General features: G+C 43.5%; 1 non-coding gene across 1 annotated transcript; it reads right to left on the reverse strand.

Annotated features, from left to right (window-relative positions):
• Nucleotides 1-1,176: 1,176 nt before the first annotated feature.
• On the reverse strand, nucleotides 1,177-1,253 carry Trnas-cga. The gene has a single exon. It is a non-coding gene; the product is annotated as a tRNA-Ser (tRNA).
• Nucleotides 1,254-22,503: the final 21,250 nt, after the last annotated feature.

A 22,503-nucleotide genomic window follows, 5' to 3' on the forward strand; every position in this document is an offset into this window, starting at 1 on the left:
AAACACAGTCTAATGAAATGTGGCGCTCAGTGATCTGGCCACAGGCTCCACGCATTAGAGGGTTCTCTCACCGTGGCAAGAAACCATGCATCATAGCGCTGTGGCGTATGCGAAAATGAGTAAGTAGAACCTCGTCCCGTTTGCGTGGCTTGAAGGAGGTACACCATGGCTGCATTGTGCGCCTTACTAGACGGCACTTACTGTCTTTCATTACTGTTCAGCGTTCCACCAACAAACATGTCACGAAAACACCGTGAACACAAAACGAGAGAAATCAAGATTCACAGGAAAGCACGCAGGCAGTCGTTTTTTCCCTTGCTCCATTTGCGAGTGGAATAGGAAAGGACATGCCTGTGAGTGATACAAGGCACCCTCCGCCATGCACTGTATGGTCGCCAGCGGAGCATGTTCAATATATGCAGACGCGTGTGGTGAGACGCGGGACCCGGCCACTGACCCCTTTGTGGCAGGCGGGACACGCCCCGCCACGGTTGCGTGTTTTCTGGTCGCTGCCAGCTCATACGCACCTCGCGCCGTCCCGGCCGGGATCAGCGCCGGCTATCGACTGCGGGTGCCCGTTATCGACTCTGGCGCCCCAGCAGCTGGCGCTCGCCCGCGAGGTGGCCGACCGCCCGCTCCGTACAGCAGGAACACCTATGGAGTCAGCATTTAGATACTCAGAAAGAAATTTTTGTCGCCAGTAAAGATCAACTCTGACAGTCGCGTGGCTATTGTAAGGTGTAAGGTTTTCCCTTAGGTTTTCCCTTAAACGTCCTGCAGATGTTGAATGACACTACACTATCTCGTCAAAACTACTCTGAAACACCAACTTACAAATTGACCATTGGAGGAAACGTCCTGGCAGATTAAAACTGTGTGCCGGACCGAGAACCGAACTCGGTAACTTTGCCTTTCGCGTACAAGTGCTCTACCAACTCAGCTACCCAAGCACGACTCACGACCCGTCCTCGCAGCTTTAATTCCGCCAGTACCTCGTCTCCTACCTTCCAAACTTCGCAGAAGCTCTCCTGCGTACCTTGCAGAACCAGCACTCCTGGAAGAAAGGATATTGCGGAGACATGGCTTAGCCACAGCCTGGGGGATGTTTCCAGAATGAGATTTTCACTCTGCTGCGGAGTGTGCGCTGATATAAAACTTCCTGGCAGATTAAAACTGTGTGCTGGACCGAGACTCGAACTCGGGACCTTTGCCTTTCGGGGGCAAGTGCTCTACCAACTGAGCTACCTAAGCACGACTCACGACCCGTCCTCATAGCTTGCCCGCGAAAGGCAAAGGTCCCGAGTTAAAGTCTCGGTCCGGCACACAGTTTTAATCTGCCAGGAAGTTTCATATCAGCGCACACTCCGCTGCAGACTGCAGAGTGAAAATCTAATTCTGTGACCATTGGATCTCACCAGCGGCGGACCTGCCAGTATGAAAAGAATCAGGGAGTATTTGTATTGTCAGTGGCGGAGAAATCACAGCAGAACGGGTCGACCAAAAGTAAAAAACGAAGTGAAATCGTATAGCATGAACGGCTAGGACATCCCGACTGGCAGCTTCAGCCGCCTAATTGGAAAGGTTTTTCTTAGCCTGCACACCTGCAGGCACCTTACCTTCGCGAAATATGAGAACTGTGTGTGTAAGTGTGTCTTTTAAGAGTAGATGACAGTAATGGTGTGTGTGTGTGTATATATATATATATATATATAAAGTGGTGTCGTGTGCGTGCTGGGGATGATGAGAGAATGGAGAGGGTGAAAGCCGGTGCTGACATATAGCCTACTCCTCTCGACGAGCACCAAGGGTCCCGCCAAGCTTAAGGCCAGGTCCTCATTCAAAAAGGTCCAAAATTCGATTTTTTAAGTTGCATTTCTCGAACGGTGTATGTGTCTAGAATGTTGCGACTAAAAGGTTTTATAATCTGTGCCATACAAAAGTTTCTATGGCCCGTTGTTCGAAGGAGTGACATGGCCGCCGTAGTACGCTCTCAGCCGGAGAAGTCCGGCTCAGGCGGAAAAGTCGTCCTGCTGTGACGCACGTTCACAAAATGATTTATATTGCAGTATGCATGCAAATTATATTTACCAAAAAATCTGACGAAAAACGTGTACACTACCGAAAGCAGCGTATCCAGTTCAGTCAGATCCGCTTTTCTCGCCAAGAACAACGAGGGCTGTCTTCGAGTTACAGGAAGGGTTGATACACGGTCCTGAAATTGCAGGCTAAACGTAAGTGACGAAAACACTTTTTTTGATCAAATTTTGCTCGAAACTGACCAACAGGTAATTTTTTGTCCACCATATTGGATTAGCTAATTTGAATTTTGAAGATCTAACTTCAGATTTGTATTCAGTGACATAAAAATATAACATGAAGTGTTTGTGCAAATTGAACTAATAATACATGTAAAAGTTTGGCCTAAACTTCAAATAGGTTTATCGCGAGAAACCATTTTTCAAAACTGTGTAGAGAATGAAATAAAAATGGTTCAGCCAATTAACTTCTACTTTGACTCATGAAAGGAAAACACATTTGTTGGGAGCTTATACCAATAATATACGAAAGTTCTTAATTGTTTTTTTACAGCCATAAAGAGTAGAACAAACTCCCAATAATCGAACTCAAAGCTTCAGTTATCACCATATCATTAAATTTAAGGTTATTTCACTGAGTTCGGGTATAAGTTCTCATAAATTTAATTTAGTATCGATTAATGTTATCCATTTTTTATTTCAGGTAACTCCCGAGGGGCTACACTACACACAGGCTGCGTACTTCAAACTCGCAGGCCCTTGATCATACCATAATTACTTGCGCCTTTCCTTTTTGTATTGAAATCTAAAATAGAGTTCAGTGTATGGTCAGTCGTAATCCCCAAACAGACTCTTTTTATGTCCTTCCACTGTCTCAAAAAAATTCCAAATTTTTGCCATGTTTGCTCATTTGAATGGAAACCTGGCCTTAAGTTCCCAGTCCGACGAACGGATGACCATCAACAGAGTTGCATGCCTTCACTTGACGAGGCACTGCGGAGAGGTTTGGAATTTAATCCAGGACATCGGCGCCAAGATTTCTAATCAAGGACTTTATGCCATCAACTCTCCTGTTCTCTCGGCCGTAACCGTAAACGAAAAATTGTCAACAGCACTGAGCGTACACGGTTGGTCTCCCATCCAAGTACTGGTCACACCCATCAGTGCTTAACTTCGGTGATCTGACAGGAACAGGTGTATCCACCTTGACACTTCATTGACAGATTAGAGAGCAGAGACTTCGAACGAGGACTAGATATTACACTGAAGTGCCAAAGAAACTGGTATACGCATTCATGTTCAAATACAGAGATATGTAAACTGGCAAAATACGGCGCTGCGGTCGGCAACGCCTGTATAAGACAACAAATGTCTGGCGCGGCTGTTAAATCGGTTATTGCTGCTGCAATGGCAGGTTATCAAGATTTAAGCGAATTAGAACGTGGTGTTATCGTCAGCGTATGAGCGATGGGTCACAGCATCACCGAGGTAGCGATGAAATGGGGTTTTTCCCGTACGACCATTTCACGAGTCAACAGTGTATATCAGGAATCCGGTAAAACATCAAATCTCAGACATCGCTGCGGCTGGAATAAGATCCTGCAAGTACGGGACCAACGACGACTGAAGAGAATCGTTCAGAGTGACACAAGTGCAACCCTTCCGCAAATTCTGCAGATTTCAGTGCTGGTCCATCAACAAGTGTCAGCGTGCGAACCATTCAACGAAACATCATCGATATGGGCTTTCGGAACCGAAGGCCTAGCCGTGTACCCTTAATAACTGCGTGCAAAAAAGCTTTACATCTTGCCTGGGCCCGTCAACATAGACATTGGACTGTTGTTGACAAGAAACGTGTTTCCTGGTCGGACGAGTCTCGTTTCAAATTGTATCGAATGGATGGAAGTGTACGGGTGTGGAGACAAACCAGATGAATTCATGGACCCTGCATGTCATCAGGGTACTGTTCAATCTGGTGGAAGCTAGGTAATTGTGTGGGGCGTGTGCAATTGGAGTGATATGGGACCCCTGATACGTCTAGATACGACTCTGACAGGAGACACGTACGTAACCATCCTGTCTGATCATTGCATCGATTCATGTCCATCGTGCATTCCGACGGACTTGGGCAACTCCAGCAGGACAATACGACACGCCGCACGTCCTGAACTGCTACAGAGTAGCTCCAGGAACACTCTTATGAGTCTGAACACTTCCGCTGGCCACCAAACTCCCCAGACATGAACATTACTGAGCAAATCTGGGAGGCCTTGCAACGTGCTGTCCAAAAGAGATCTCCACGCACTCTTACTCTTACGGATTTATACGGTAGACAGCGCTGCAGGATTCATGGTATCAGTTCCCTCCAGCACTACTTCAGACATTATTCGAGTCCATGCCGTGTCGTGTTGCAGCACTTCTGCGTGGTCATGGTGCCCCTACTCCATATTAGGCAGGTGTACCAGTTTCTTTGGCTCTTCGGTGTAGATGTCACCTGAGTAAAAGAGCCATCGAGACACTTCAACCCTTCTAACGGTACCCCAAGTCGACGGTGAGAGATGCGACTGTGAAGCTGAAACGCGAAGGAGCAACCATAGATGAACAAAATCCACGCACACCTCTTGTACTGATGGAAGAAACTATCGAACATTACAGAGAGAGATTGTAAAGAAAGCGCTTTAAATCATAGGAAGGAATCACTCGTCAGTTTCGAAATACCACCAGTCGTCCAGGTCGCACAATGACTGTCCGGAGGAAGTTAAAAAGAATAAGGTGCTATGGACGAGCAGATCCTCGTAAGCCACACATTTCTGTAGCCAGTGCTAAACAACACTTGAGATGGTATAAAGAGTGACGCCATTGGACAGCGGATGACCGAAAAAGAAGAATTTGGTTTGAGGAATCACACTGTACCACGCAGCAATCCGATGGACGTTTTTGGGTTCGGTGAATGCCTCGCGATCGTTACCTGCCATCTTCTGTAGCAACAACAGTGACGTACAGAGAAGGTGATCTATCGATATAAATACGTATATTTTTCGTGCTTATGGTGTGATCCCATTACCGCTCTTAAGAAAACCCCAAACACAGAAGGATGTGAACTCACTTGACATTGGCTACTGCAAAGGAACAAATAAAGCTGAAACGTCCCCTTAGAAAAATTATGAATTACTGTGCTGGTAAACTCCTACGTTATTTGATTTTCAAACAACTAAGCAAAACTCAACGTACTCAGACAGTTTTCTCTTTACTTATTCTGATCAACACTAAACTGACACACAATATTTTTAGCGCAACGCAATCTGACTTTCCATAATTCCTACAAAAGAATGGCCCTGACTAGCAATAACCTACACATTTTATGAATCACTTACCTCATAAAAATCTTCGTTACTTGAACTACTGCAGTACAGCGAGCGCCAATACTGCTAGCTAAACAAAAGATTCTAATTACTGAAGGCTCTAACTATAGATATGCATCATTAGCAAATGAAAGATTTTGACAGAGAACAAACAATGTATTTACCTCAATAGTGTTCAAATGTCATTATATGATATCCAGTCTTACAAATTTCCTTTTTCTGACGGACACACGTCCAGATCGTCCTCTCTCAAAACTCTGGCATCTCTCTCCCCACATCCACCACTGCTGGCATCTCACCACCAACTGCGCAACGCTACGCGCTGTTCACATCAAAGTGCCCAACACTACAATAGCAAATATTCCAACAATGCAAACGAGCCACAGACTTCACGCACCACAGTCAGTGATTTCATATAGAGCGCTACGTGGCGTTACCAACCTATAAATCTAAACAGACTACTTACAAAACTAAACCAAATCCAGACACACCTCCATGTAATGGTAGACAGGTACCGTCGATCATAGAGGTGAGTGATTGTAAAAAATCGCATTACATCACAGGAGGGAATCACTTGTGAGTTCCAAAGTGCTACCGGCAGTCCAGCTACCACAATTACCGCGCGTAGGGATTAAAATGAGACGATGATCGTTTGTATCAGCATGACAATGCACCCAATCATAAAACAGCCACTAACATGCAATAGCTTGTGGTCAGTGAGATTCCTGCAATAGACTGGCCTGTCCAGACGCCCGATCTGAACCTGACACGTCTTTCAGATGAGTTAGAACGTCTACTTCGCTCCAGACCCCAGCGTCCAACATCATTACACTCTCTGTTTCTGGCTCTTCTACATCGACATCTACATATATATACTCCGCTAGCCACCAAGCGGTGTGTGGCAGAGGGCACAATTCACGCCAACAAAGTCATATTCCCCCCCCCCCCCCCCTCTGTTCCACTCGCGGATCGCACGAGGGAAAAATGACTGTTTAAACGCCTCAGTACGAGCTCTAATTTCCCTTATCTTTGAGTGGTGATCATTGTACGAAGATCGGATTTCTGAGTTTAGTGAGCAGCCCCTTCCGTTTAGCGCGTCGTCTATTTGCAAGTCTATCCTACTTCAAACTTTCTATGAGATTTGTAAGGCTCTCGCGATGGTTAAACGTACCAGTCACGAATCTTGCCGATCTTCTTTAGACCTTGAATCAGACCCAAGTGGTAAGGGTCCCATACAGACGAACAATACTCTAAGACTGCACGAACTAACGTCTTGTGAGCAATTTCCTTTGTTGAAGGACTGAATCGCTTCAGGATTCTACCAATAAACCACTATCTAGAGTCCGCCTTGCCCGTTACTTGTGTAATCTGATCATTCTTGGGGAAGAGTGAGCTCACATTTTTCCTCAGACATGCAGACACCGCATTGAAAGTATCCCCAGTAGAGGTCAAGCTTTCATAAAGACGGAGGCTGAATATATCCCTTCTTAATGTTCTGTAATAGGTATCCGGATAATTTTGATCAGATCCTATACGTTGACTGGAACGTTAAACTCGGTGGCTCTCGGAGCTACTCTACAGGAGTACCAGTTTGCTCCCTTCTTTCATCCTCATACAACACAAACATGACACCACACCTCAACAAACATATGCAGCTGAATCACTTTCACTTCTAACGTGAGTATACTGCATACTCTTTCAGCCGAGAAATCTTCCAAACGATTGGAGTAGAGCACGTGTCACAACCCAAAAAATAAGTTAGAGCTGGTTAACAGAACTATCGTCCAATAATATTCACACTTACTTGTAGCAGAATCATACAACTTATTCTCAGCACAAAAATAATTATCTACTTGGAACAAAACTAATTATACGAAATCTCGATCGTGTAAAATCTGTGTAAACGTCTATGCTCTGCAGACCACTCTGAAGTCTATGGCAGAGGGTACTTCCCATTGTACTACCTATTGTGGCCTCTTCCTGTTCCTTTCGAGTTTGGAGCGTGGGAAAACTGCCTCTCTGCGCATAGTGATTAATCTAACCGTTTCTTCGCTATCCCTACGGGAGTGTTACGTGAGCAGTAGCATATTCTTGGAGTACCAGCCGAAAAGGGATTCTTGAAACTTGATAAGTAGGATTTCAAATGATAGCCTGCATTTCCCACCTGACATCCTCGCTGCCATGTTGGTAGGATGTTTGAACACCTTTCAAAAGCTTGTGATTCAGTGCCACACGAAGCCCTTCTGACAGAAATGCATACGGGAAGTCTCACTGGGCTCGTGACTAGATCGAATATCTCTTGTCACGCAGGACGCATCACGTTATTCTGAATGGAGCCTCACCTACCGAAACGCAAGCTACTGTGTGGGCTGCTCCGTCAGTCTAGGGGGTAGTACGAATATTTATTGTTATTTCCCATTTTCTTCACTCAAATTTTGGTCTACTGTGTTGGAGTATAATTCACTGTGGCCTACCCGCTGACTATGACAGTAGCTTCAGCTGAGTTCGTTTGTTCCCGTAGAACGTACTGCCCCACAAGCCACTGTGCATTGCTTTAAACAACCAACTGGGAGAGAAATCTCGTGTTGTTTGGCTCAAATGGCTCTGAGCACTATGGGACTCAACTGCTGAGGTCATTAGTCCCCTAGAACTTAGAACTAGTTAAACCTAACTAACCTAAGGACACCACAAACATCCATGCCCGAGGCAGGATTCGAACCTGCGACCGTAGCGGTCTTGCGGTTCCAGACTGCAGCGCCTTTAACCGCACGGCCACTTCGGCCGGCTCTCGTGTTGTTTGTTGGCCGTTCCTGTACGCCATCGCTGACACCGACTTTCAGCTATCTACGATGTGAACCATCTCTTCTTCTTCCTCCTTATTTTTGAGACTTATGGCCTGCGCCATAACTCATACGAGGCGTGTTTTTTGAGTAAGTACCGTTTTGCCACACCGCGGCCGCAGCGTTGCGGTCGGCGTTCCGCGCTTGCGCACTGGGTACCTACATCTGTTGTCTACACACTGACGCCATTACAGTCTGATTCTTCCTTGTTTACGTTGTGTACTGAGTGTTCAAAATGCCTCCGATAATCGTGAGTCCCACCGACTGTGAAGTACAGGCTGTTATAAGATTTCTTAGTGCTAAAGGCCTAAAAGCGATCGATATTCATCGTGAAATCTGTGCAGTTTATGGAGAAAACATTATGAGTGATGGAATGGTAAGAAAGTGGGTGAGAGCATTTAAAGATGGCCGCATAAAAGTGCATGATGAACAACGGAGTGGGCGTCCTTGGGCGTCCTTCGGTAGTTAATGAAAATTTGGTGCACGAAGTGGACAATAAGGTGAGAGAAAACATACGCATTACGATTTCCTCGTTGCAGTATGACTTTCCTAATGTTTCTCGTAGTGTTTTGTATGGCATTGTGACCGAGCACTTGAATTACCGAAAATTGTGTGCACGTTGGGTACCGAAAATGTTGACGGATGTGCACAAAACCAAACGTTTAGACAGTGCATTGACTTTTCTTGAGCGGTACCACAATGACATTGATGATTTCTTAAGCCAAATTGTTACGGGCGATGAAACATGGGTGGCCTACATCACACCAGAATCAAAGCAACAGTCCATGGAATGGCGGCATTCAGATTCGCCCAGAAAAGTGAAGTTTAAGGAAACAATTTCTGCCCGGAAAATCATGTGCACAGTTTTTTGGGACAGAAAAGGAGTATTGCTTGTAGAATTTCTGCCTCGTAATGAGACAATCAATGCAGCAGCTTACTGTAAGACATTGCACAATCTGCGCCGTTCAATTCAGAACAAAAGACGTGGCAAGTTGAGCAAGGGCATCATTTTGCTGCAAGCCAATGCCCGTCCGAATGTGGCTAATCAGTCCAAAGATCTCATCACATCTTTTCGATGGGAAACTCTAGATCATCCTCCGTACTGCCCCGATCTTACACCCAGTGACTACCATCTGTTCCTGCACTTGAAGAAACACCTGGGCGGTCAGCGCCTTCAAGACGATGACGAAGTCAAAACAGTGGTGATGCAGTGGTTAACAAGTCAGGTGGCAGCCTTCTATGAGGAGGGTATTCAAAAACTGGTACAACATTGCGACAAGTGCCTCAATATTGACGGAACTTATGTAGAAAATTACAGGCTTTCATGTAAAAATAAAATTATTGAGCTATCTTAGCATGTATTTTTTTTTATTTCAAAACGGTACTTACTTAAAAAACACACCTCGTATCTTTGATGACCATCTTGGCTGGCCAAAGTTCTCACAGGCCGACTCAGGTGCGTCCATCTGCATTCCGTCGGGAGAATATTTCCACCTAATCCTTAAATCACTTTCTCATTATAAAACTCCCCTCAAATGTCAACATCCCCGCCTATCCTGGTTCTAAGCCACTCTGACCACGAAAACATCTGGTGCGCCTCTGGGGACTGTGATAGGACCAAAATTCTCGAGGATGTATTCCACAGTGAACCCGATGCTCAACGAGCGCAATATTAGTATTGTAAACAAGAAAATGGCAGCCTCGATCGTAAGATTTCAAATCTCTTACGACTGAGGCTGCCATTTTTCTTGTTGACAAGAACCAGTATCATTCAAAAGTGATTGTACTGGTGGAAACTGGAAAAAAAAGTTCTGTAAACATATATCTGGAAATAAAAGCTTGTTGGGATATGGGTCAGCCTGTCCTACGGTAGTCATTTGTCTGATAACACTACCATTCATTCTTACACATCTTTCAACCTACATCCTGAAAGAGTCACGAACTTCTGCGAACACATGTGACTGCCACGAGAGTTCAGTGTATACTATGGATACACGCTCCTTTAACGTGCGCGCGTTGTCGGTTGTGAAATACACCAATGTCTTTAAAAATCCTCCCCCCGCCCCCCATCTAAAATTTAATGGCATATGGTTACGTCAGTTGTAAGCCTATACTATTGGATCGCCTCGATCAGTCCATCGTTCATTAAATGTTTGTGTTAGATAGTTCCAACGAGACGTAGAAAACGGGATGTTCTCCCGTCATACAAAAACCACAACCGTTGTTTTTCTGTTAGCTTAAAGTTCTCCAATAGCGCGAGTAATTAATTGCTTAGAAACGGGTCATGAACGGCAGCTGTCTGTTCGAGTTACGAGCGCATCGGTGGTTTTATACGACGTTATTGGTGTGGGCAACGCACGACGTAATTATTTGATGGCTTGACACTTTGTGATACCTAAGGGGTCGGTCGTGCACCGTCGCTTTAAAGCCCTTACACTAAACACAGAACTAATCGTAAGAACCCTTTAGGAAATAAACATATTCGCGAAAGAAATTAATGATGTCAGCGGAAATGGAGGAGTATATTTGTGAACCGAGAAACGTTTGTTACTTGCATTCCGTGTGTTGACACATATGAGAGTGGTGACCCCAAATGGAATGCCAATTCACATAAAAAACAACAAACGTTACTTAATTATGCAGTTGTGCAATTTACAGTATGACCAAAGCACTGAATATTAAAAGCACCTGCCAATACAGTCCGTTTGATTCCACAGTAATTCATGGAAATCAATAGCAAACTCTCAAAGCCTGGAAGACAGTTTCGCTCTACCATTAGCGATATAAGCTTAACTTTACAATTCCAAGTAACAACTGGAAAAAAAAACATCGCACTCAGAAAATAATTCTGTCTACTCAAATGTCAAATTATTTATCTCGCAGGTGGCTCCTCGGTTGTCACGCCTCTCAATAAAAGCACACTCAACACCCACAAAAGCGCACCGACAAATTACCACGAGTGCCCTTTCCAAATCATTAAATGCTCACTGTGACGTCACGCACTACAGAATCCCAGTTAGGTACTTAAATAATGACCGTCAATCAAACTTAAATCTAAACATCACATAGATAAAACAGAGAAAATTATTGTGGTCTTTTATATCATCCGCCGGCCGTTGTGGCCGAGCGATTCTAGGCGCTTCAGTCCGGAACCGCGCGACCGCTACGGTCGCAGGTTCGAATCCTGCCTCGGGCATGGATGTGTGTGATGTCTTTAGTTAGGTTTAAGTTAGGATTAAGTTAGGTTTAAGTAGTTCTAAGTTCTAGGGGACTGATGACCTCAGATGTTAAGTCCCATAGTGCTCAGAGCCATTTTTTTAATATCATCCCGTTAAAATATCAACAAGTTATTGACAAAATTCACGAATGCATGCCTAAATCTGATTTTCTAACGTGACGGAACTTATGAAACGTTATTAACGATTATGAAATAGCTGATTTGTTGACAAACAGCCAACCGGAATTCAGAAAATTTCGTTCTTGTGAAACGCAGCTACCTATTTATTTTAACAGAGTAATGAGAGCTATCGACAGGTGATGTCAAATTGATTCCACAGATTTCCAGAAGGCATTTGAAACTCTTCTAGTCAAATTACATGCCAACCGAATATCGTCTGAGTTGTGCGACTGGTCACATTACGTATTAACTGACGGAAAGTCATCGAATAAAACAGAAGTTAATATCTAGCTTTCCGGAAGTAAGTGTTATAGATCGACTACCATTTCTGATCTGCATATATAAGCAATTTAGGAGACAATATGAGGACTGGTTTAGACAAGATGCATGGTGCGAACAGTGGAAACTGTCTCTTATTAATGAAAAGTACGAAGTCATCCACATGAGTACTAAAATGAACCGCTAAATTTCGGCTGTACCATTATTCACAAAAACTAAACTCTGTCAACTTAAGTAAATACTTAGAGATTACAGTCACGGATAACTTAGAACTATCATACAGATAACGTTGTGAGGAAAGGGAACCAAAGACTGCGATTTCTTCGAGGAACATTTAGAAAATGCAACAGGTGTACTAGACTACGTTTGTCCGTCCTCCCTGGAGTACTGGTGTACGGTGTAGAATCCACATCGGATAGGAGAGGCGGAGGACATCAAAAAATGTTCCAACAAGGAAAGCTCGTTTTGTGCAATCGTGAAATATGGGAGTGAGTATTACGGATATGATATGCGAATTGGAGTGGTAATCGTTAATACAAGGTGATTTTCATTGCGGCAATATCTTCTCACAAAATTTCAATCACCAAATTTCTCCTCTCCTCCTATTGCCAAAATATTTTGTTGGTGTCTACTTACATAAGGAGAAATGATCATCGTAATAAAATAAGAGAAATCAGAACTCGCACGGAAAGATTTAAGTGTTCGTTTTTCCTGCGCATTATCCGAGAGTGGAACGGTAGAGAAATGGCTTGGAGGTGGCTCGATACCCCCTCTTCCAGGCACTTGATTATGAATAACAACGTAGTCATGTAGATGTGATTGGCATTACTTATTCACTAGGAACATCGGGTAAGAATCGGGGAAACTCATGCTCCCTATATATTGCAATGATTTTTAATAGTACTGGCACATTTGCAGATCACCTAGACAAATCGTCTGCAATTCTTTATACGTATGCCTAATTTTAAAAGCAGCATATTGTGGTGCTTACTGACGTTGTCAGCTTTCATATGCACATCATATGAACAGATTTCGCCAAATGTATATTTGTTGCTCATTTTATAATATTTCACAATTTACTGCAGAGCAGGGAAAATCTGTCTTTTCTACGTGTCGCCCACTGTTGTATCTCTGTTAACATTAAAATTTTCAGCCGCCCACCAGTTCCATATTAATGGTAATTTGTAAAGTAAGGAAATAACTTTACTTATAAACTTTTGTAAAGCAGAGTTAGAGCAAGTTAAATCATATAATTATAATTACTTATCAAATACTGTATATCTCTCATGAAAAGGCAATGAAAATGGTTTTAACATACCTATCTCCTACTGCCCATCATGAAAGCTGGAACCCCCATTAGTGCTCCAGTCATGTTTTCAGTTGCAATGAGCTCATGTTATCGCCGCAATTCGTATGCCTTAATTCGTTTTTCCATATTATGTTTGCAGAGTGTGCAATGTAATTTCATTGGAAATATATTATTTCATCATTTGTTTCGTTCATCTTAACTTCCATTGTTCCCCCCCCCCCCCCCCCCACCCCAATGAACCAGATTGCATGCTTTGGCCCCGGGAAAACCTTTCAGCAGTATACCAGGTGCAGAAGTATGAAACTGAAATTTGGTTGCAATAATTACACGTCTATTGTTTGAAACTGATAAAAAATATTTTATTCAAAATAATCTCCATTGCTATTTATGCATTTCTCCCACCTGTCCGGCAGGCTAGGAATGCCACGCCAAAAAGCAGTTCTCCTTTTGAAGCGAACCAGTCAGCGAGCCATTTTCGTACATTTTCATTCGAACTGAAGCGTTGTTCCCCGAGAGCGTGTCCCAGTGAGGCAAATAGATGGTAGTCGGACGGAGCGAAGTCTAGAGAATTACCCGCATGCCCTAGGTATTTACCAACTGAACGCCTCGATTGTTTCCCTGACCCGTTTTGCTGTGTCTGATGGGACGTTATCATGGAGCAACGGACGTTTTTCGCATAATGCTCGATTTAAATCGATCATTTGCTGTTGGTAGCGATCAGTGTTAACGGTTTCACCAGGTTTTAGCAGCTCATAATAGATGACACTCTTCTGATCCAACCAAATCCATTGTCTTCTTTCGAAAGCGATTTGGTCTTGCAGTGGATTTCGGTGGTTTGCCTGGGTTCACCCATGATTTACGGCGCTTAGGATACTCAAAATATATCCATTTTTCATCACCTGTCACTATTCGATGGAGAAACGACTTCCTTTTGTATCTGGCGAGCAGCATTTCACTTTCTATTTGCTTGCTGTCTTTTATTCAGTTCATGAGGAACCCATTTTCCCACTTTCTGCACCTTTCCCATAGCTTTCAGCCGAAGAGAAACGGCTTTCTGTGTCACATCTTTCTGTGTCACATTCAATTGTTTCGCGAGCTGCTGTTGAGTTAGAGTATCATCTTCATCCAATGCCCTGCAATTCGTTGTCTTCTGTTTTTTTAGGTGGTTTTCCGCGCTTGTCATTTCTCACGTCAAAATCACCACTTTTGAATTTTTTGAACCACTCGAAACACTTTGTTTTCCCAAGAGAATGTTCACCGAAATTTTCGACAAGCATTCGATGCGATTCTACAGCAGTTTTCTTCAAATGATAACAGAAAACCAATACTGTCCACAAATCGGAGTTCGTAGGCACAAAACCCGACATGTTTATGGGTTTCAAACAAATACCAGTGTTTGGAACATGGTTTACTGTGTGTTGACTTTCGTCTTCAGCTATCACAGGAAGCAGACGGCGCTCCACAGGAAGCAGACGGCGCTGCAGACACTGTCTCATGGGCCTTACACTGACGGCTAGCACCATCTGTAGGGGAATCCCGGTTCCATACTTCTACACCTGGTACGTCAGCGACAGGATTATACCACTTCCGTTTAGAGCCAGTGACTATTACACCCAGAGTTACACTTCAGGTGTCTGACCGTGCCAGCCATAGAGGCTTACATCTCGTTTCTTGCCAAACTGCAGCATGCCTGTAACGAAATGTCACTACAACACAAAAAGAGAATACTTTCCGATCTCGCTCCCAAGTCAGCTTATTACATCACATGTTGACATAAAGCACAAAACAAGAAATCAGTCTATTCAGACTTATGCTCCCTCCAACAGTTTCGTCCATCTCGTTGCTTCCTTCCTCTCCCATCGTCCCTCCTACATCACTATCCACAATGCCAACTCCCATACTTTCTATCCCACCGCCGGCGTGCTCCAAGGCTCCATCCTTTGTCCTCTCCTCTATCTCCTGTATACTGCCGACATGCCCAAACCTCCTCTGCCTGTTCATCTCCTCCAATTTCCTGATGACACCGCCTTCCTGGCCCTTTATCCTACCCTTCAGTGGACCCAACGTACCCTCCAAACCCACCTCGACCAGTTCACCACCTGGTGCAAATTCGCCAAAATCTTCGACAAGCATTCGATGCGATTCTGCATTAGTTTTCTTCAAATGATAACAGAAAATCAATGTTGTCCGCAAATCGTAGTTGGCACAAAACTCGACATGTTTACGGGTTTGAAACAAATACCAATGTAGGGAACTTGGCTTACGTGTGTTGACATTCGTCGTCTGCTCTTACAGGAAGCAGACGGCGCTGCAGACACTGTCTCATGGGCCTTACACTGACGGCTAGCACCATCTGTAGGGAAATCTCGGTTTCATACTTCTACACCTGGTACGTCAGCGACAGGGTTATACCACTTCTGTTTAGGGCCAGTGACTATTACACCCAGTGATATCTACACTACCTGGATGTTGAACTTCAGCTGTCTTATCGTGCCAGCATAGAGGCTTATATTCGTCTCTTGCCAAACTTTAGCATGACTGCTAGGAAATCTCACTACAACACAAAAAGAGAATACTTTCCGATCTCGCTCCCATGTCAGCTTATCACATCACTTGTTGCCATAAAGGTCAAAACAAGAAATCAGTCTATCCAGAGCTATGCTCTCCCAATCAATTTCGTCCGTCTCGTTGCTTTCTTCCTCTCCCATCGTCTCTCCTATACCACAATGCCAACACCCGTACTTTCTATCCTGCTGCTGGCGTGCCCCAAGGCTCTGTCCCTTGTCCTCTCCTCTATCTTGTATAATGCTGACATGCCCAAGCCTCCCCACCTGTTCATCTCCTCCAATTCGCTGATGACACCGCCTTTCTGGCACTTTATCCTACCCTTCAATGGTCCCAACGTACCCTCCAAACCCACCTCGACCAGTTCACCACCTGGTGCAACCAGCGGCTCCTTGCATCAACCCTTCCAAGATCCAGGCAATCTTCATAGGTCCTACCACCCACTCCTTCCGGCTCCACGATTTTTACCTCACAATTTATGATTGACCTATCCACCTCACACCTACCCTAAAATACCTTGGCCTCACCTGTGACCATCACCTCACCTGGACTCCCCATCTCCTTACAATCCAACACAAAGCCCACAATAGACTCCACCTCCTGAAACTCATGTCTGGCTGGACATGGAGACTGCATTCTTCCACCACCTTTCACACCTACAAATCCTTGATCTTCCCCATCATCTGTTAAGCCAGCATCGCTTGGATTTCTGCCCCTCCCAGATTCTATAAACCAGTCCAAATCCTAGAACGCCCTGCACTCCGCCTTACCTTCTGTACCCACCTTCTGTCCACCATGCGTATCCTCTACGACCTCATTCCCTTCCCACACCTTCTTCTTTTTCTTGAACACATATACGCCCTGTACATCGTCCGCTGACTCGATTCCCCTCCCCCCCCCCCAGCCCCTGTTGTCCACCTTCCTCTGCACCCCCAGCCCATTGCTCTACCTTTACCATTCTGTACCGCCCTTTCTCCATCTCCACACCCTCCACCTCCTTTCCCAGTGCAACTTCTAGCACCTACCCCTCCTGGATGAAGAGCTTCACCCTGACATCTACCCCTCCTACCAACTCTAACACCACCCTCCAGCCCCCCTTCCACTGCCCCTTCCCCTCCCCTCTTTTTCTCTCCTCTCAGGCCTCCCATCCCTAGGCAGGTCCCCACCAGTGGCTTTTTTTTTTCTTCGTGTGTGATCTGTCAGTTACAGTGGTTTTTCAAGTGTCTCTCGTTCTGTGTGTTTTTATACAACGGCCGAAGTGGCCGTGCGGTTAAAGGCGCTGCAGTCTGGAACCGCAAGACCGCTATGGTCGCAGGTTCGAATCCTGCCTCGGGTATGGATGTTTGTGATGTCCTTAGGTTAGTTAGGTTTAACTAGTTCTAAGTTCTAGGGGACTAATGACCTCAGCAGTTGAGTCCCATAGTGCTCAGAGCCATTTTTGTTTTTATACTGTGGCTGACTTTTAACTAGCATGTGTGACTTCAATGTATTTTAAGTGCCCCACAAATCACTGACTGTGTTATTTTAACTTTATGTCGATTTTTTTAACTGTCCCCCAATGAACGTCCCCATGTTAGTGTATATTTTAATTTCCATTAACTGTGTTTTTATATCCCCTTTTTCCTCCCTTTTTTATAAGTTTGCTCTATTTTTTATGTATGCCCCTCGGCTGAAGAGGGACAGATTGTGCCGCAGTCAGCCATCCCCTGCCCGTGTGAGGCAGGGGAATTAAATTACAATAAAGAAGAAAAAAAATCAGTCTGCAATTCCTTGTCAGATACAGACCGATGGAAATTTGTTTGCCAGCCTACTACATGTCAGACGATGCAAAGGACATGAATCTGCAGACACACTGCAGTTCCGTACTCAGAGACCAGACATCTACATCCAGGTTGTACAGAGGTCACTGATTACACCATACTTGAATTATCTTTGACTAGATGCAGTAGACGCCATATTCATTTTGGCGTATTTTGCCGTTTCCTGTTATAACTTCCAGTACGCTGTTTCAAGGCAACACAAATTAAGATTTATCCACAAACACATCACGCTTATCATTAAATGCAAGTGAATGATGTATCAACGATATAAGCATCGAAGAAATACTGTGATAACCGAGACAAAAGACCAAAATCTTAAGAACATGGCATAGCGTAATGGATCAGGTCGTAGATTACTAAGTCAAAGAAAGTAGGTTTGCGTCCCATTATATGCTAATTATTTGTTTTTTTTATATTGGCATTGTTAACGCAGTCTGGTACTTCCTATGAATTTAATCAAGTTTGTTCTGCAGTATTCAGTGTAACTTACATTTCAGTATGATTACAAAGCAAAGAATGAAATAAATATTTGGCAGTTTATTTCCGAATATGTGGCGATTTCGGATCGCGTGGTTAGGCAGGAATATACAACGACAGCTTTAATCGCTGCGAGTGGACTGAGCAGCAATAAAAGTCTCATTATGTTATGTCACAAATGTTTCGCTGTTTATTTCCGAATATGTGGAAATTTCCGAGTGTGTCGTTAGGCAGAAACGTAAGAGGACAGTTTAAATTGCTGGGAGTGAAACGGGCAGCAATAAAATTCATATTCATCCTTTTCACAAATATCTGCTGGTTATTTCTGAATATATGTCAGTTTCCGACACGACAGTTTAAACTGCTGCTAGTGAAACGAGGAGCAATAGTATTCATAATCTTCCTTGTCACAAATATTTAGCTGCTTATTTTCTAGCATGTGCAAAGAACGTGAAAAGGCAGATACCGCACGTGTTATATCCAACAGCACTTCCGTTTGGTATATTTCTGCCGCTAACGACATTTCCCACCAGCTAGTCGCTTAGATGCCTGGATGTCTCACCTTTACTTTCCTTACTGCTTCCAATCAACTGAATGACATGTCAAAATGTCACTGATTGATGTTTTTTACTCAGGGTCGTCGAGTTTAGCGATATTGAAGTTAGAATTTATTTGAGACTATTAAAAAAATAGCAAGCAGGGAAGCTTAAGCACCGGGGCAGTAGCATGATCGAATCCTTTTAGTTGGCTTTGTCAAAAAAATGGTTCAGATGGCTCTGAGCACTATGGGACTTAACTTCTGAGGTCATCAGTCCCCTAGAATTTAGAACTACTTAAACCTAACTAACCTAAGGACATCACATACACCCATGCCCGAGGCAGGATTCGAACCTGCGACCGTAGCGGTCGCTTGGTTCCAGACTGTAGCGCCTAGAAACGCTCGGTCACCCCGGCCGGCTTGGCTTTGTCGTTAACCACGTTTTATCGCACCGAGATAACTATTCAGTCGTCATTGTTTACTACGCGCAATAAATCGCAGGAAAGTGTATTTTATTTTTAAAGTAGTTTGCTTTTTTCAGTTCGTCGTCTAATGTCGGCTACCTACCGTAGTAAAAGGTTAACAGCAGTAATTCAAACATTACAGACTCTACAAACATAATATATGGAAACAAAGTACAGCAAAGGAATTGTGGCGATGACACGAGCTCATTGCAACTGAAACATGACTAGAACCACTAGTCGAAGATCCAGTTTCCATGATGAGCGGTATGTGATAGGTATGTTAAAACCATTTTCGCTGCGTTTTCGTGAAAGATATAAAGTACTTGATAAGTGACTTGCTGTAACTCTGCTTTACAAACTTTTATAAGTAAAGTTACTTCCCTGCTTTATATATTACCATTAATATGGAATTGGTGAGTGGATAGAAAATTTAACTGCTAACAGAAATACAAAAGTAGGTGGCAAGTAGAAAAGGTTGAATGTCCTAGCTCTAGCGTGATTAGTATAATATTTAACATTTTTTAATTATAACTGATTATAAAATTAATAACAAATAGACCTTTGGAAAAATCTGATCTTATGATGTGAATATGAAAGCTGACGATGTCAGTGGACACTATAATGCGTTACTTTTAAAGTCAGGCGTACGTATATATTATCGGACGATTTATCGAGTTGAAATGCAAATGTGTCAATACTATTAATCATCCACGTAAAATGTAGGCAGCATGAGTTTCCCAGGACCCTACCTGACGTTCGTACTGAATGAGTAACGATAATCTCAATTATATCTACATGATTACGCTGCAATTCATAATAAAGTGCCTGGCAGAGGGTGCATAGATCCACCTTCAAGCTATTTCTCTAGCATTCCACTCTTGGACAGAGAGCGGGGAAAACAAAACACTTAAATCTTTCCGTGCGACCTCTGATTCCTCCTATTTTATTATGATGATCAGTTCTTCATGTGTAGACAGCCACCAACAAAATATTTTCGCACTCGGAGGAGAGGAGGAAGTTGACGATTGAAATTTCGCGATAAGACATTACCGCAACAAAAATCGCCTTGTTTTAGCGATTACCACCACAGTTCGCAAATTATTTCGATGGCACCCACTCCCATATTTCGCGATAATACAGAACGAGCTGCCCTTGTTTGAACTTTTTTGATGTTCTCCGCCAGTCCCATCTGATGCGTGCTCCACATAGCACAGAAACACTCCAGAAGAAGACGGAGAAGCGTAGTCTAGGCAGTCTCTTTAGTATACCTGTTGCATTTTCTAAATCTTCTGCGAAGAAATTACAGTCTTTGGTTCGCTTTTCCCACAACATTATGTATGTGATAGTTCCGAGTTAAGATATTCGTAACTGAAATCTGTAAATATTTGGTTCCACTGACAGAGTTTACATTTTTGTGAATTGTCGTATAACCGAAATTTAGTAGATTCGTTTAACTGCTCATGTGGATGACTTCACACTTCTCATTAATAAGAGTCAATTGCCACTTTTCGCACCATACATATACTTGTCTAAATAATTTTGCAATAGGTTTTGAACATCTGACGACTTTGCGAGATTCTAATGACAGCATCATTTATTCATTTCTTTACACGTCAAGTTCCTTAGGACCAAATTGAGGAGCAAATCTCCAAGGTCATGGAACATGTCAGTACATGAAACTACAACGTAAAAGTAATAACAGATAAAAATAAAATGCTTATGAACCCGAAAAAAGTCAATATATAAGTTCAAGTAAACGCAATCAAAATCCGACAAGAATCAGCTTAATTTTTCAAGGAACTCCTCGACAGAATAGAAGGGGCGACCCATGAGGTAACACTTCAGTTTCGATTTGAAAGCGCATGGATTACTACTAAGATTTTTGAATTCGAGCGGAAGCTTACTGAAAATGGATGCAGCAGTATACCGCACACCTTTCTGCACAAGAGTTATGGAAATCCGATCCAAATGCAGGTTTGATTTCTGAATATTAACTGAGTGAAACCTGCTTATTCTTGGCAATAAGCTAATATTGTTAACGAGAAATGACAGTAAGGAATATATATATATATATATATATATATATATATATATATATATATATATATATATATAGGGTGTTACAAAAAGGTACGGCCAAACATTCAGGAAACATTCCTCATACACAAATAAAGAAAGGATGTTATGTGGACATGTGTCCGGAAACGCTTAATTTCCATGTTAGAGCTCATTTTAGTTTCTTCGGTATGTACTGTACTTCCTCGATTCACCGCCAGTTGGCCCAATTGAAGGAAGATAATGTTGACTTTGGTGCTTGTGTTGACATGCGACTCATTGCTCTACAGTACTAGCATCAAGCACATCAGTACATAGCATCAATAGGTTAGTGTTCATCACGAACGTGGTTTTGCAGTCAGTGCAATGTTTACAAATGCGGAGTTGGCAGATGCCAATTTGATGTATCGATTAGCACGGGGCAATAGCCGTGGCGCGGTACGTTTGTATCGAGACAGGTTTCCAGACCGAAGGTGTCCCGGCAGGAAGACGTTCGAAGCAATTGATCGGCGTCTTAGGGACCACGGAACATTCCAGCCTATGACTCGCGACTGGGGAAGACCTAGAACAACGAGGACACCTGCAATGGACGAGGCAATTTTTCGTGCAGTTGACAGTTGTAGGTTTTGAACATCTGACGACTTTGCAAGATTCTAATGACAGCATCATTTATTTATTTATTTACACGTCAAGTTCCTTAGGACCAAATTGAGGAGCAAATCTCCAAGGTCATGGAACATGTCAGTACATGAAACTACAACGTAAAAGTAATAACAGAGAAGTTGCTGCTGTACAAGGCAATCTTGACCACGTCACTGTATGGAGAGTGCTACGGGAGAACCAGTTGTTTCTGTACCACGTACAGCGTGTGCAGGCACTATCAGCAGCTGATTGGCCTCCACGCGAACACTTCTGCTAATGGTTCATCCAACAATGTGTCAATCCTCATTTCAGTGCAAATGTTCTCTTTACGGATGAGGCATCATTCCAACGTGATCAAATTGGAAATTTTCACAATCAACGTGTGTGGGCTGACGAGAATCCGCACGCAGTTGTGCAATCACGTCATCAACACAGATTTTCTGTGAACGTTTGGGCAGGCATTCTTGGTGATGTCTTGATTGGGCCTCATGTTCTTCCACCTACGCTCAATGGAGCACGTTATTATGATTTCATACGGGATACTTTACCTGTGCTGCTAGAACATGTGCCTTTACAAGTACGACACAACATGTGGTTCATGCACAACGGAGTTCCTGCACATTTCAGTCGAAGTGTTCGTACGCTTCTCAACTACAGATTCGGTGACCGATGGATTGGTAGAGGCGGACCAATTCCGTGGCCTCCACGCTCTCCTGACC

This window comes from Schistocerca piceifrons, chromosome 4 (assembly GCF_021461385.2).
Source record: "Schistocerca piceifrons isolate TAMUIC-IGC-003096 chromosome 4, iqSchPice1.1, whole genome shotgun sequence".
Classification (NCBI taxonomy): Eukaryota; Metazoa; Arthropoda; class Insecta; order Orthoptera; family Acrididae; genus Schistocerca; species Schistocerca piceifrons.